This window comes from Salmo salar, unplaced genomic scaffold (genome assembly GCF_965601325.2).
Source record: "Salmo salar unplaced genomic scaffold, fSalSal1 ptg000306l, whole genome shotgun sequence".
In the NCBI taxonomy this organism is placed as follows: Eukaryota; Metazoa; Chordata; class Actinopteri; order Salmoniformes; family Salmonidae; genus Salmo; species Salmo salar.
In genome coordinates this window covers 1830001-1844993 of record NW_027675347.1, presented here as the reverse complement: position 1 = coordinate 1844993, position 14993 = coordinate 1830001, and the positions used below count along the sequence as shown (strand labels likewise).

Genomic DNA, 14993 nt, shown 5'->3' with positions numbered 1-14993 from the left:
GGAGTTGGTATGAAAGTCAGTCCACCTGTTTAGGAGTTGGTATGAAAGTCAGTCCACCTGTTTAGGAGTTGGTATGAAAGTCAGGCCACCTGTTTAGGAGTTGGTATGAAAGTCAGTCCACCTGTTTAGGAGTTGGTATGAAAGCCAGTCCACCTGTTTAGGAGTTGGTATGAAAGTCAGTCCACCTGTTTAGGAGTTGGTATGAAAGTCAGTCCACCTGTTTAGGAGTTGGTATGAAAGTCAGTCCACCTGTTTAGGAGTTGGTATGAAAGTCAGTCCACCTGTTTAGGAGTTGGTATGAAAGTCAGTCCACCTGTTTAGGAGTTGGTATGAAAGTCAGTCCACCTGTATAGGAGTTGGTATGAAAGTCAGTCCACCTGTTTAGGAGTTGGTATGAAAGTCAGTCCACCTGTTTAGGAGTTGGTATGAAAGTCAGTCCACCTGTTTAGGAGTTAGTATGAAAGTCAGTCCACCTGTTTAGGAGTTGGTATGAAAGTCAGTCCACCTGTTTAGGAGTTGGTATGAAAGCCAGTCCACCTGTTTAGGAGTTGGTATGAAAGTCAGTCCACCTGTTTAGGAGTTGGTATGAAAGCCAGTCCACCTGTTTAGGAGTTGGTATGGAAGTCAGTCCACCTGTTTAGGAGTTGGTATGAAAGTCAGTCCACCTGTTTAGGAGTTGGTATGAAAGTCAGTCCACCTGTTTAGGAGTTGGTATGAAAGTCAGTCCACCTGTTTAGGAGTTGGTATGAAAGTCAGTCCACCTGTTTAGGAGTTGGTATGAAAGTCAGTCCACCTGTTTAGGAGTTGGTATGAAAGTCAGTCCACCTGTTTAGGAGTTGGTATGAAAGCCAGTCCACCTGTTTAGGAGTTGGTATGAAAGTCAGTCCACCTGTTTAGGAGTTGGTATGAAAGCCAGTCCACCTGTTTAGGAGTTGGTATGGAAGTCAGTCCACCTGTTTAGGAGTTGGTATGAAAGTCAGTCCACCTGTTTAGGAGTTGGTATGAAAGTCAGTCCACCTGTTTAGGAGTTGGTATGAAAGTCAGTCCACCTGTTTAGGAGTTGGTATGAAAGTCAGTCCACCTGTTTAGGAGTTGGTATGAAAGTCAGTCCACCTGTTTAGGAGTTGGTATGAAAGTCAGTCCTCTTTCTAGAACCTCACTCTCGGCTTGGTTGAGCCCAATGGGACATTGCTGGTCAAGACCTCAAATGGGTTGTGAAGTAGTATGGACATATTGATGGAACAAGGTCACTAAACTGGTGGATAGACAGGGTAGATCCAAGAGCCTCTGCTGTCATCTAGAGGGGGTTTCTCTGTACTGCTTGACACATGGAGACTCAATGGAGGCCCAGTGCAAGTGCTCAAAGTAAGGTCCAGACAATTGTTTGTCAGGCTGGGATCTATAAAGCAGTATGTTCTTCAATTAGATGCAAACTAATATTCATACAGGGACAATAGGTGGACAGGAGGAAGAATGGTGGTCCTGATTCATACAGGGACAAAAGGTGGGGCAGGAGGAAGAATGGTGTTCCTGATTCATACAGGGACAATAGGTGGACAGGAGGAAGAATGGTGGTCCTGATTCATACAGGGACAATAGGTGGACAGGAGGAAGAATGGTGCTCCTGATTCATACAGGGACAATAGGTGGACAGGAGGAAGAATGGTGGTCCTGATTCATACAGGGACAATAGGTGGACAGGAGGAAGAATGGTGGTCCTGATTCATACAGGGACAATAGGTGGACAGGAGGAAGAATGGTGGTCCTGATTCATACAGGGACAATAGGTGGACAGGAGGAAGAATGGTGGTCCTGATTCATACAGGGACAATAGGTGGACAGGAGGAAGAATGGTGGTCCTGATTCATACAGGGACAATAGGTGGACAGGAGGAAGAATGGTGGTCCTGATTCATACAGGGACAATAGGTGGACAGGAGGAAGAATTGTGTTCCTGATTCATACAATTCCTATTTTTTCTTTAGAGCTTCAGATTGAGATTGTTGTTATTCTACAGTATGTTTTTCTTCAGTGTTGCACTCTGGGTTCTCCAAGGGGAATACTCCCCCTGTTCTCCTCTTGACAGTTGTAGCTCCATGCTTTTGCTGGGAATTGTCCACTGTTGGTATCAATTTATCTGGTCCAAAAAATACACGTTTTAGCTGAATCCCCAGTTAGAATCCATGTGGTTCTTTTAAAAGTTTCTAAAACGATTAAAAGTACATTTAAAAAAATTTGTTCCTGACATTTCACCACAATAGGCGTCTTCAGACAATGGACAACAAGTAGCCAAACAAAGCATAATGATGAATCATAATGAATCAGATTTCATGGAGAGGCGGGACCTGATCCTATGTCATAATGAATCAGATTACATGGAGAGGGGGGACCTGATCCTAGATTATAATGAATCAGATTACATGGAGAGGGGGGACCTGATCCTAGATTATAATGAATCAGATTACATGGAGAGGGGGGACCTGATCCTAGATCAAAATGAATCAGATTACATGGAGAGGGGGGACCTGATCCTAGATCATAATGAATCAGATTACATGGAGAGGGGGGGACCTGATCCTATATCATAATGAATCAGATTACATGGAGAGGGGGGGACCTGATCCTAGATCATAATGAATCAGATTACATGGAGAGGAGGGACCTGATCCTACATCATAAATAATCAGATTACATGGAGAGGAGGGGACCTGATCCTATATCATAATGAATCAGATTACATGGAGAGGGGGGACCTGATCCTATATCATAATGAATCAGATTACATGGAGAGGGGGGACCTGATCCTAGATCATAATGAATCAGATTACATGGAGAGGGGGGGACCTGATCCTAGATCATAATGAATCAGATTACATGGAGAGGGGGACCTGATCCTAGATTATAATGAATCAGAGTACATGGAGAGGAGGGAACTGATGCTAAATCATAATGAATCAGATTACATGGAGAGGGGGGGACCTGATCCTAGATCAGCAATCTAACTCTGGGACACTGCCTGTATGAAACCGAACACATAGTTGTAAAGTGTAGTTACAGCAGGTGTTTACTGCCATCTAGTGGATGATACCAATAAAACACTTTATTTTCAGGGTGGGGAGGCGGCTGATTGAAACCGAAAGTAAAGTTGTTCTTTTGTTCAGGATCCATTTTGAGACGACAGAGCAGAAAACACTACATGGAGATTATTGAAAAATAAAGTAAGTATTTCTGAACAATAATCTATTATAATGGACAGAGTAAGAGAATGAATACTAGGAATGAGATATTACTAGTTAGTAGAACTGCTACTTGAGCTGAGTTGCTGATAGACAGCAGTTTTCAAAGTGGAAACTAATCAGTAGGTCTACATGTTATCAGTAAAACGTCTGGTAAAGATGGTGGAGGAGCTTTTACATTATATGGTTTTATGTTTATCTCAGGGTTTCTCAATCCTTTTGTTCTTACCAGCACTTACACACCGGATTCAACTAATCATCAAATATATATTTGAAGATAGATTTAAGGCATCATTAAAACCTTTTGGGTTTGTAGGCCTGTTTACAATTATTAAAGTCCTACAGTAATTCATATTTTGGAGGAAAAAAACACAGCTAAACTTGGTTACGAGTAAATTATATGTTTAGCAAAAATAACATAAGAAGGACTATAATAAAAAAACTGAAGCAAGATTCGGTACAATGTCATGATTTGCTGCTGTCGCATGCAACTGACTGTTACCTCTGGTTACTGTTGTAAATGCCTCTGGGTTTAGAACTCTGTGTCTCAGTGCCCTGCGACAGTGGGAAGTTCGTTTTGCATGGCCCGGTGCTACAGGTGAGTGGAGTTTTATTTTAAGGAACAATGGAATGGTCTAAAATGCGTAAACTCTGCGCACCCGGGGAGCCGGGCAATGCAAAACGAATTCACCCAGTGACCGTTGCTTTATTTCCTTATATGAAATTGAAAGTAACTTTGTAGCCCACGCAGTTACAAAATGTCTGTTGAAACTGTGGCTCATATGTCTCTAGAACGTTAGAACAGTGGTGGAAAAAGTACTCAATTCTCATACTTGAGTAAAAGTAAAGATACCTTAATAGAAAATGACTCAATTAAAAGTGAAAGTCACCCAGTAAAATACTTCTTCAGTAAAAGTCAAAGTATTTGGTTTCAAATATAATTAAGTATCAAAAGTAAATGTAATTGCTAAAATATACTTAAGCATCAAAAGTAAAAGTAAAGTAGTGATCATTTAAAATTCATTTTATTAAGCAAACCAGACGGCACAATTTTCTTGTTATTTTAATTTACGGATAGCCAGGGTCACACTCCAACACTCAGACATCATTTAAAAATGAAGCATTTGTGTTTAGTGAGTCCTCCAGGTCAGAGGCAGTAATGACCAGGGATGTTCTCTGTTTAGTGAGTCCTTCAGATCAGAGGCAGTAGGGATGACCAGGGATGTTCTCTGTTTAGTGAGTCCTCCAGATCAGAGGCAGTAGGGATGTTCTCTGTTTAGTGAGTCCTCCAGATCAGAGGCAGTAGGGATGACCAGGGATGTTCTCTGGTTAGTGAGTCCTCCAGATCAGAGGCAGTAGGGATGTTCTCTTGATAAGTGTTCAAATTGGACCGTTTTCTGTCCTGCTAAGCATTCAAATCAAATCAAATTTATTTTTATATAGCCCTTCGTACATCAGCTGATATTCTCAAAGTGCTGTACAGAAACCCAGCCTAAAACCCCAAACAGCAAGCAAAGCATGTGAAAGAAGCACGGTGGCTAGGAAAAACTCCCTAGGAAAAACTCCCTAGAAAGGCCAAAAACCTAGGAAGAAACCTAGAGAGGAACCAGGCTATGAGGGGTGGCCAGTCCTCTTCTGGCTGTGCAGGGTGGATATTATAACAGAACATGGTCAAAATGTTAAAATGTTAAAATGTTCATAAATGACCAGCATGGTCAAATAATAATAATCATAGTAGTTGTCGAGGGTGCAACAAGCACGTCCGGTGAACAGGTCAGGGTTCCATAGCCGCAGGCAGAACAGTTGAAACTGGAGCAGCAGCACGGCCAGGTGGACTGGGGACAGCAAGGAGTCATCATACCAGGTAGTCCTGAGGCATGGTCCTAGGGCTCAGGTCCTCCGAGAGAAAGACAGAAAGAGAGAAAGAGAGAATTAGAGAGAGCATATTTAAATACACACAGGACACCGGATAAGACAAGAGAAATACTCCAGATGTAACAGACTGACCCTAGCCCCCCGACACATAAACTACTGCAGCATAAATACTGGAGGCTGAGACAGGAGGGATCAGAAGACACTGTGGCCCCATCCGATGATACCCCCGGACAGGGCCAAACAGGCAGGATATAACCCCACCCACTTTGCCAAAGCACAGCCCCCACACCACTAGAGGGATGTCTCCAACCACCAACTTACCGTCCTAAGACAAGGCCGAGTATAGCCCACAACGATCTCCGCCATGGCACAACCCAAGGGGGGGGGGGGGGGGGGCGCCAACCCAGACAGGAAGACCACGTCAGTGACTCAACCCACTCAAGTGACGCACCCCTCCCATGGACGGCATGGAAGAACACCAGTAGGCCAGTGACTCAGCCTCTGTAAAAGGGTTAGAGGCAGAGAATCCCAGTGGAAAGAAGGGAACCGGCAAGGCAGAGACAGCAAGGGCGGTTCGTTGCTCCAGCCTTTCCGTTCACCTTCACACTCCTGGGCCAGACTATACTTAATCATAGGACCTACTGAAGAGATAAGTCTTCAGTAAAGACTTAAAGGTTGAGACTGAGTCTGCGTCTCTCACATTGGTAGGCAGACCATTCCATAAAAATGGAGCTCTATAGGAGAAAGCCCTACCTCCAGCCGTTTGCTTAGAAATTCTAGGGACAATTAGGAGGCCTGCGTCTTGTGACCGTAGCGTACGTGTAGGTATGTACGGCAGGACCAAATCGGAAAGATAGGTAGGAGCAAGCCCATGTAATGCTTTGTAGGTTAGCAGTAAAACCTTGAAATCAGCCCTTGCCTTAACAGGAAGCCAGTGTAGGGAGGCTAACACTGGAGTAATATGATCAAATTTTTTGGTTCTAGTCAGGATTCTAGCAGCCGTATTTAGCACTAACTGAAGTTTATTTAGTGCTTTATCCGGGTAGCCGGAAAGTAGAGCATTGCAGTAGTCCAGCCTAGAAGTAACAAAAGCATGGATTAATTTTTCTGCGTCATTTTTGGACAGAAAATTTCTGATTTTTGCAATGTTACGTAGATGGAAAAAAGCTGTCCTTGAAACAGTCTTGATATGTTCTTCAAAAGAGAGATCAGGGTCCAGAGTAACGCCGAGGTCCTTCACAGTTTTATTTGAGACGACTGTACAACCATCCAGATTAATTGTCAGATTCAACAGAAGATCTCTTTGTTTCTTGGGACCTAGAACAAGCATCTCTGTTTTGTCCGAGTTTAAAAGTAGAAAGTTTGCAGCCATCCACTTCTTTATGTCTGAAACACAGGCTTCTAGCGAGGGCAATTTTGGGGCTTCACCATGTTTCATTGAAATGTACAGCTGTGTGTCGTCTGCATAGCAGTGAAATTTAACATTATTTTTTCGAATGACATCCCCAAGAGGTAAAATATATAGTGAAAACAATAGTGGTCCTAAAACGGAACCTTGAGGAACACCGAAATTTACAATTGATTTGTCAGAGGACAAACCATTCACAGAGACAAACTGATATCTTTCCGACAGATAAGATCTAAACCAGGCCAGAACTTGTCCATGTAGACCAATTTGGGTTTCCAATCTCTCCAAAAGAATGTGGTGATCGATGGTATCAAAAGCGGCACTAAGATCTAGGAGCACGAGGACAGATGCAGAGCCTCGGTCTGACGTCATTAAAAGGTCATTTACCACCTTCACAAGTGCAGTCTCAGTGCTATGATGGGGTCTAAAACCAGACTGAAGCGTTTCGTATACATTGTTTGTCTTCAGGAAGGCAGTCAGTTGCTGTGCAACAGCTTTTTCTAAAATTTTGGAGAGGAATGGAAGATTCGATATAGGCCGATAGTTTTTTATAATTTCTGGATCAAGATTCGGCTTTTTCAAGAGAGGCTTTATTACTGCCACTTTTAGTGAGCTTGGTACACATCCGGTGGATAGAGAGCCGTTTATTATGTTCAACATAGGAGGGCCAAGCACAGGAAGCAGCTCTTTCAGTAGTTTAGTTGGAATAGGGTCCAGTATGCAGCTTGAGGGTTTGGAGGCCATGATTATTTTCATCATTGCGTCAAGAGATATAGTACTAAAACACTTTAGTATCTCCCTTGATCCTAGGTCCTGGCAGAGTTGTGCAGACTCAGGACAATGGAGCTTTGGAGGAATACCCAGATTTAAAGAGGAGTCTGTAATTTGCTTTCTAATGATCATGATCTTTTCCTCAAAGAAGTTCATAAATTTATTACTGCTGAAGTGAAAGCCATCCTCCATTTGCGAAGGCTGCTTTTTAGTTAGCTTTGCGACAGTATCAAAAAGAAATTTCGGATTGTTCTTATTTTCCTCAATTAAGTTGGAAAAATAGGATGATCGAGCAGCAGTAAGGGCTCTTCGATACTGCACGGTACTGTCTTTCCAAGCTAGTCGGAAGACTTCCAGTTTGGTGTGGCGCCATTTCCGTTCCAATTTTCTGGAAGCTTGCTTCAGAGCTCGTGTATTTTCTGTATACCAGGGAGCTAGTTTCTTATGACAGATGTTTTTAGTTTTTAGGGGTGCAACTGCATCTAGGGTATTGCGCAAGGTTAAATTGAGTTCCTCGGTTAGGTGGTTAACTGATTTTTGTCCTCTGACGTCCTTGGGTAGGCAGAGGCAGTCTGGAAGGGCATCAAGGAATCTTTGGGTTGTCTGAGAATTTATAGCACGACTTTTAATGCTCCTTGGTTGGGGTCTGAGCAGATTATTTGTTGCAATTGCAAACGTAATAAAATGGTGGTCCGATAGTCCAGGATTATGAGGAAAAACATTTAGATCCACAACATTTATTCCATGGGACAAAACTAGGTCCAGAGTATGACTGTGGCAGTGAGTAGGTCCAGAGACATGTTGGACAAAACCCACTGAGTCGATGATGGCTCCGAAAGCCTTTTGGAGTGGGTCTGTGGACTTTTCCATGTGAATGTTAAAGTCACCAAAAATTAGAATATTATCTGCTATGACTACAAGATCCGATAGGAATTCAGGGAACTCAGTGAGGAACACTGCATATGGCCCAGGAGGCCTATAAACAGTAGCTATAAAAAGTGAGTGAGTAGGCTGCATAGATTTCATGACTAGAAGCTCAAAAGACGAAAACGTCATTGTTGTTTTTTTTTTTGTAAATTGAAATTTGCTATCGTAAATGTTAGCAACACCTCCGCCTTTGCCGGATGCACGGGGGGTATGGTCACTAATGTAACCTGGGGGTGAGGCCTCATTTAACACAGTAAATTCATCAGGCTTAAGCCATGTTTCAGTCAGGCCAATCACGTCAAGATTATTATCAGTGATTAGTTCATTGACTATAACTGCCTTGGAAGTGAGGGATCTAACATTAAGTAACCCAATTTTGAGATGTGAGGTATCACAATCTCTTTCAATAATGGCAGGAATGGAGGAGGTCTTTATACTAGTGAGATTGCTAAAGCGAACACCGCCATTTTTAATTTTGCCCAACCTAGATCGAGGCACAGACACGGTCTCAATGGGGGAAGCTGAGCTGACTACACTGACTGTGCTAGTGGCAGACTCCACTAAGCTGGCAGGCTGGCTAACAGCCTGCTGCCTGGCCTGCACCCTATTTCATTGTGGAGCTAGAGGAGTTAGAGCCCTGTCTATGTTCGTAGATAAGATGAGAGCACCCCTCCAGCTAGGATGGAGTCCGTCACTCCTCAACAGGCCAGGCTTGGTCCTGTTTGTGGGTGAGTCCCAGAAAGAGGGCCAATTATCTACAAATTCTATCTTTTGGGAGGGGCAGAAAACAGTTTTCAACCAGCGATTGAGTTGTGAGACTCTGCTGTAGAGCTCATCACTCCCCCTAACTGGGAGGGGGCCAGAGACAATTAATCGATGCCGACACATCTTTCTAGCTGATTTACACGCTGAAGCTATGTTGCGCTTGGTGACCTCTGACTGTTTCATCCTAACATCGTTGGTGCCGACGTGGATAACAATATCTCTATACTCTCTACACTCGCCAGTTTTAGCTTTAGCCAGCACCGTCTTTAGATTAGCCTTAACGTCGGTAGCCCTGCCCCCTGGTAAACAGTGTATGATCGCTGGATGGTTAGTTTTAAGTCTAATACTGCGGGTAATGGAGTCGCCAATGACTAGGGTTTTCAATTTGTCAGAGCTAATGGTGGGAGCCGTCGGCGTCTCAGACCCCACAACGGGAGGAGTAGAGACCAGAGAAGTCTCGGCCTCCGACTCCGACTCGCTTAATGGGGAGAACCGGTTGAAAGTTTCTGTCGGCTGAATAAGCGACACCGGTTGAGCATTCCTACAGCGTTTCCCTCCAGAAGCCATGAGAAAGATGTCCGGCTGCGGGGACCGTGCGAGGGGGTTTATACTAACGTTACTATCTGTACTTACTGGTGGCACAGACGCTGTTTCATCCTTTCCTACACTGAAATTACCCTTGCCTAACGATCGCGTCTGAAGCTGGGCTTGCAGCACAGCTATCCTTGCCGTAAGGCGATCGTTCTCCTGTATATTATAAGTACAACGACTGCAATTAGAAGGCATCATGTTAATGTTACTTAGCTTCGGCTGTTTGAAGTCCTGACGAACCATGTCCAGATAAAACCTCCGGGGATGAATGAAAAAAGTTGAGTGAGGAAAAAAGTTGAGTGAGGGAAAAAGTAAAAATATACGGTAATGAAAAAGTAAAAAACCGTCAGGTATCAAAGTAAGATCGGCAACAAAAACGCACAGCATTCAACATGTAACGAGTACTTTTGGGTGTCAGGGAAAATGTATGGAGTAAAAAGTACATCATTTTCTTCATGAATGTAGAGAAGTAAAAGAGAAAGTTGTTAAAAATATATTTCTCAAAGATATAATGAATGAATGAGAACAATTGACATTCAAGAATTAGTCACTGTGTTAACCACAACCAACATGCTGGATCTCTGTTTAGTTGTCACTGTGTTAACCACAACCAACATGCTGGATCTCTGTTTAGTTGTCACTGTGTTAACCACAACCAACATGCTGGATCTCTGTTTAGTTGTTACTGTGTTAACCACAACCAACATGCTGGATCTCTGTTTAGTTGTCACTGTGTTAACCACAACCAACATGTTGGATCTCTGTTTAGGACGTCACTGTGTTAACCACAACCAACATGCTGGATCTCTGTTTAGTTGTCACTGTGTTAACCACAACCAACATGCTGGATCTCTGTTTAGTTGTCACTGTGTTAACCACAACCAACATGCTGGATCTCTGTTTAGTTGTTACTGTGTTAACCACAACCAACATGCTGGATCTCTGTTTAGTTGTCACTGTGTTAACCACAACCAACATGCTGGATCTCTGTTTAGTTGTCACTGTGTTGACCACAACCAACATGCTGGATCTCTGTTTAGTTGTCACTGTGTTAACCACAACCAACATGCTGGATCTCTGTTTAGTTGTCACTGTGTTAACCACAACCAACATGTTGGATCTCTGTTTAGTTGTTACTGTGTTGACCACAACCAACATGCTGGATCTCTGTTTAGTTGTCACTGTGTTAACCACAACCAACATGCTGGATCTCTGTTTAGTTGTCACTGTGTTAACCACAACCAACATGCTGGATCTCTGTTTAGTTGTCCCTGTGTTGACCACAATCAACATGTTGGATCTCTGTTTAGGGGTCAGTGCTCTAAAATGAGTCTCTCTGGGGAGAGAGAGGAGGGGGGCCCTGCCTCTAAAATGCATCTCTCTGGTGGACATGACACCAAAGCTAAGAGGTAAGATGACAATTTTATGAAGAATTTATTAACTTTATTTCCAAAATAAATAGCTATCTTAAGATGAATGCAGTTACTGTAAATCTCTCTGGATAAGAGCATCTGCTAAATCAGGGGTTCTCAATCCGGGGTCTGTGGAGGTACTGCAGGGGTTCTCAATCCGGGGTCTGTGGAGGTACTGCAGGGGCTCCACGGCACCCTGACTGTACTCGTTGCAATGTAACACATTTGATAGAATTTTCACATGACACGACCACTTTGCCTACTCTTAATTATTGCCTAATATAATGGAATGCATATTTTCTTTACCAATTCTGATCGTTGTTACAAGAAGAATTTTGACAATATTCCCGTTATATCAACACACTCTTCACACCCGTTTAACAACTCTAAATAGCTTTGGCATAGTAGGCATCAAGTCCCTTGCCAATAATGTTGCCTGCAACGTTGCATACAATGTTCATTTTCATCGAACACAGATTACGCCCTAGATGTCTTCAATTGCCCAATTTATAGCCATGCCAAATTTAGGATAATTTTTTTAACAATGTGATGTTGTGCTCCCAAGGGAGAACTTGAAATAACATGATGTGGATAATTAAATAATCAAAAGAAAAACGTGTTAATTTTACACTCAGAAAAGAAGGTTCCTTATAGAACCAAAAAGGCTTCTATCACTTCCTTAATATATGGAACCACTAAAAGTGATATATATTTTGGGGTTCAGTGAAGAAGAACCTCTAGAGTTCTGATCAATGAAAGGTGAATGTTTTGAGGATGTTTTGAGGATGTAGCAGGCCTCCAGTGGTCAGATCAATTCCTCCTGTTTTTTCCAGCGCCCGGCCCGGGATTCAAACCAGCCACCTTTCAGCCACAGGTCCAACTCCTGCCACAGCTCCAACTCCTTAATCGCTGGGCGAAAACCTGAGTTAATCTTGGGAAATTAGCATAAATTAATCTGCCAAAATGAAGACAAAATGCTTTGGAGACATACATGGTATCACTTGTTATACATAAGTATTATACATAAATCATTGCCAAAAGCACAGGACATATATTATTTATGGATTGATCATATCAAATATCAAAACATTATTTTAACTACTACAAAGCATTTACATGTGGCTCAGGAACCACTGACTCACTGCATTGTTCTATAGTATTATCAAGACACCTGCTGTTAACTCTTAACTACTTAGGACAGCTCACGAGGTGTCCTAAATATCTGCTGACTACGTGGGACTAGAGATTTCATGCATAGCTTTAATTTATTCCCGGAAGTGTCAAATGTCTTTATTCTCAGCACTTATACGACCACTTCTCTACTCTGAGACGCTTTGTGGATATGGGCCTAGATCTCAAAATATTGTTATAAAAAAAGTGGAACGTTTGTTTAACATAATAATAAAAAATGAATATTACTAATGTAACCCACTGTAAAGACTGGGCTTAGTTGATTGTGTTGCACTGCTCATGTCCGCGTTCTGGAACTGTCCGGTTATTGTCCGGTTACGCGCAGAGTGGACTAAGGTAAATTTTGGGGAATAACGATGGAGTTTGTTACAGTGTTGAAACGCCAAACTTTATTGTTCAATTAGCTTTTTGCTTTACGGTCAGGGACAGTATGAGTGTAGCCAGATCCTTTTCACTCTCTATCCTTGTTTCATTTTGTGGTTCACCGGATTCGTCATCATCATCGAGACAAACGACAGACGAACGTCCTGCTAGCTAGCCAAGCTAGTCGGTAAAGCTAGGTAAGCTAGCTAGCTACTCTACTAGCAGCATCCTAGTTATCCTAGCTAGTCGGTACAGCTAGGTAAGCTAGCTAGCTACTCTACCAGCAGCATCCTAGTTATCCTAGCTAGTCGGTACAGCTAGGTAAGCTAGCTAGCATCTCTACCAGCAGCATCCTAGTTATCCAAGCTAGTAGGTACAGCTGGGTAAGCTAGCTAGCTAGCTACCCTACCAGCAGCATCCTAGTTATCCTAGCTAGTCGGTACAGCTGGGTAAGCTAGCTAGCTACTCTACCAGCAGCATCCTAGTTATCCTAGCTAGTCGGTACAGCTGGGTAAGCTAGCTAGCTACTCTACCAGCAGCATCCTAGTTATCCTAGCTAGTTGGAACAGCTGGGTAAGCTAACTAGCTACTCTACCAGCAGCATCCTAGTTATCCAAGCTAGTCGGTACAGCTGGATAAGCTAGCTAGCTAGCTACCCTACCAGCAGCATCCTAGTTATCCTAGCTAGTCGGTACAGCTGGGTAAGCTAGCTAGCTACTCTACCAGCAGCATCCTAGTTATCCTAGCTAGTCGGTACAGCTGGGTAAGCTAGCTAGCTACTCTACCAGCAGCATCCTAGTTATCCTAGCTAGTTGGAACAGCTGGGTAAGCTAACTAGCTACTCTACCAGCAGCATCCTAGTTATCCTAGCTAGTCGTTACAGCTAGGTAAGCTAGCTAGCTACTCTACCAGCAGCATCCTATTTATCCTAGCTAGTCGTTACAGCTAGGTAAGCTAGCTAGCTACTCTACCAGCAGCATCCTAGTTATCCTAGCTAGTCGGTACAGCTAGGTAAGCTAGCTAGCTACTCTACCAGCAGCATCCTAGTTATCCTAGCTTGTCGGTACAGCTAGGTAAGCTAGCTAGCTACTATACCAGCAGCATCCTAGTTATCCTAGCTAGTCGGTACAGCTAGGTAAGCTAGCTAGCTACTCTACCAGCAGCATCCTAGTTATCCTAGCTAGTCGGTACAGCTGGGTAAGCTAGCTAGCTACTCTACCAGCAGCATCCTAGTTATCCAAGCTAGTTGGTACAGCTAGGTAAGCTAGCTAGCATCTCTACCAGCAGCATCCTAGTTATCCAAGCTAGTCGGTACAGCTGGGTAAGCTAGCTAGCTAGCTACCCTACCAGCAGCATCCTAGTTATCCTAGCTAGTCGGTACAGCTGGGTAAGCTAGCTAGCTACTCTACCAGCAGCATCCTAGTTATCCTAGCTAGTCGGAACAGCTAGGTAAGCTAGCTAGCTACTCTACCAGCAGCATCCTAGTTATCCTATCCTCCCTCTCTTGTTGACGGATGCTGGTTACCTCTGTCCGGTTCTCCTCTCTTCACTAGATGGATGGTAACTTTAGTGTTTAACCCCTCTGTATCCAAGGACCAATCTTTTGAATATTTTTTTCGGGGCGCCTCAAGTAGGCTGGACACATTCCTTTTTTTATTTTTTATTCTCAGCTGCCTCACCAACGTCTGAATGTGCATTAATAACTTTTAATTGCTAAATATTTCCCATAGATGGCAGCATAAGACCACGAAGCATCAGTAATAGGCTACAAGCAGCAATATGATTGACATAAAATAGCATGCAACCACAGACTATATGTCCCATGATTTTCTAAAATGGTCACTCATTAACATAACTTTAGTTAGCTATATATCTCGTTTTAGGGCTGTGTTGCTTTTAGGAGAGCAAATTAATAGTGACTAGAGCAGGTATTGAACCTCAGTATACATTTATTATAAAAAGTAATCTTAATATCTGATATTGCGAGTAAACAACCTCAGAATAGAAAAGACAAGAGTGCATCATCCAGCCGGCCAATAAATTACATAATTCAACCCTCCCGGTTAGTAAATTTACCTCAACATGCCCCTGGAGAAGGCAGAGCGATGACACCAGCTTTTTACTGGGGCTGAGTTGACTACTAGAGAGAGAAGGCAGAGTGACGACACCAGCTTTTTACCGGGGCTGAGTTGACTACTAGAGAGAGAAGGCAGAGCGACGACACCAGCTTTTTACCGGGGCTGAGTTGACTACTAGAGAGAGAAGGCAGAGCGACGACACCAGCTTTTTACCGGGGCTGAGTTGACTACTAGAGAGAGAAGGCAGAGTGGCTCGATGCTGGTTGATGAATTTGACAATGAATGTACCTGGAAAATACGTTTTTCTCAACTAGAGGTGACTGAATTAATGTTCAGACTTATTGATAATCGTTATATTAATGAACTATAATTTCAAA

At 43.1% G+C, this 14993-nt stretch overlaps 1 long non-coding RNA gene across 1 annotated transcript in view; it reads left to right on the top strand.

Moving 5' to 3' along the window:
* The first annotated feature begins 3140 nt into the window (after positions 1 to 3140).
* LOC145875698 (uncharacterized) overlaps positions 3141 to 14993 on the top strand; it is a 251887-nt gene continuing 240034 nt past the window's right edge. The window contains exons 1-2 of the long non-coding RNA XR_014391299.1: positions 3141 to 3217; positions 10883 to 10981. This is a non-coding gene — a long non-coding RNA (uncharacterized LOC145875698). The remainder of the gene's footprint in view (positions 3218 to 10882; positions 10982 to 14993) is intronic.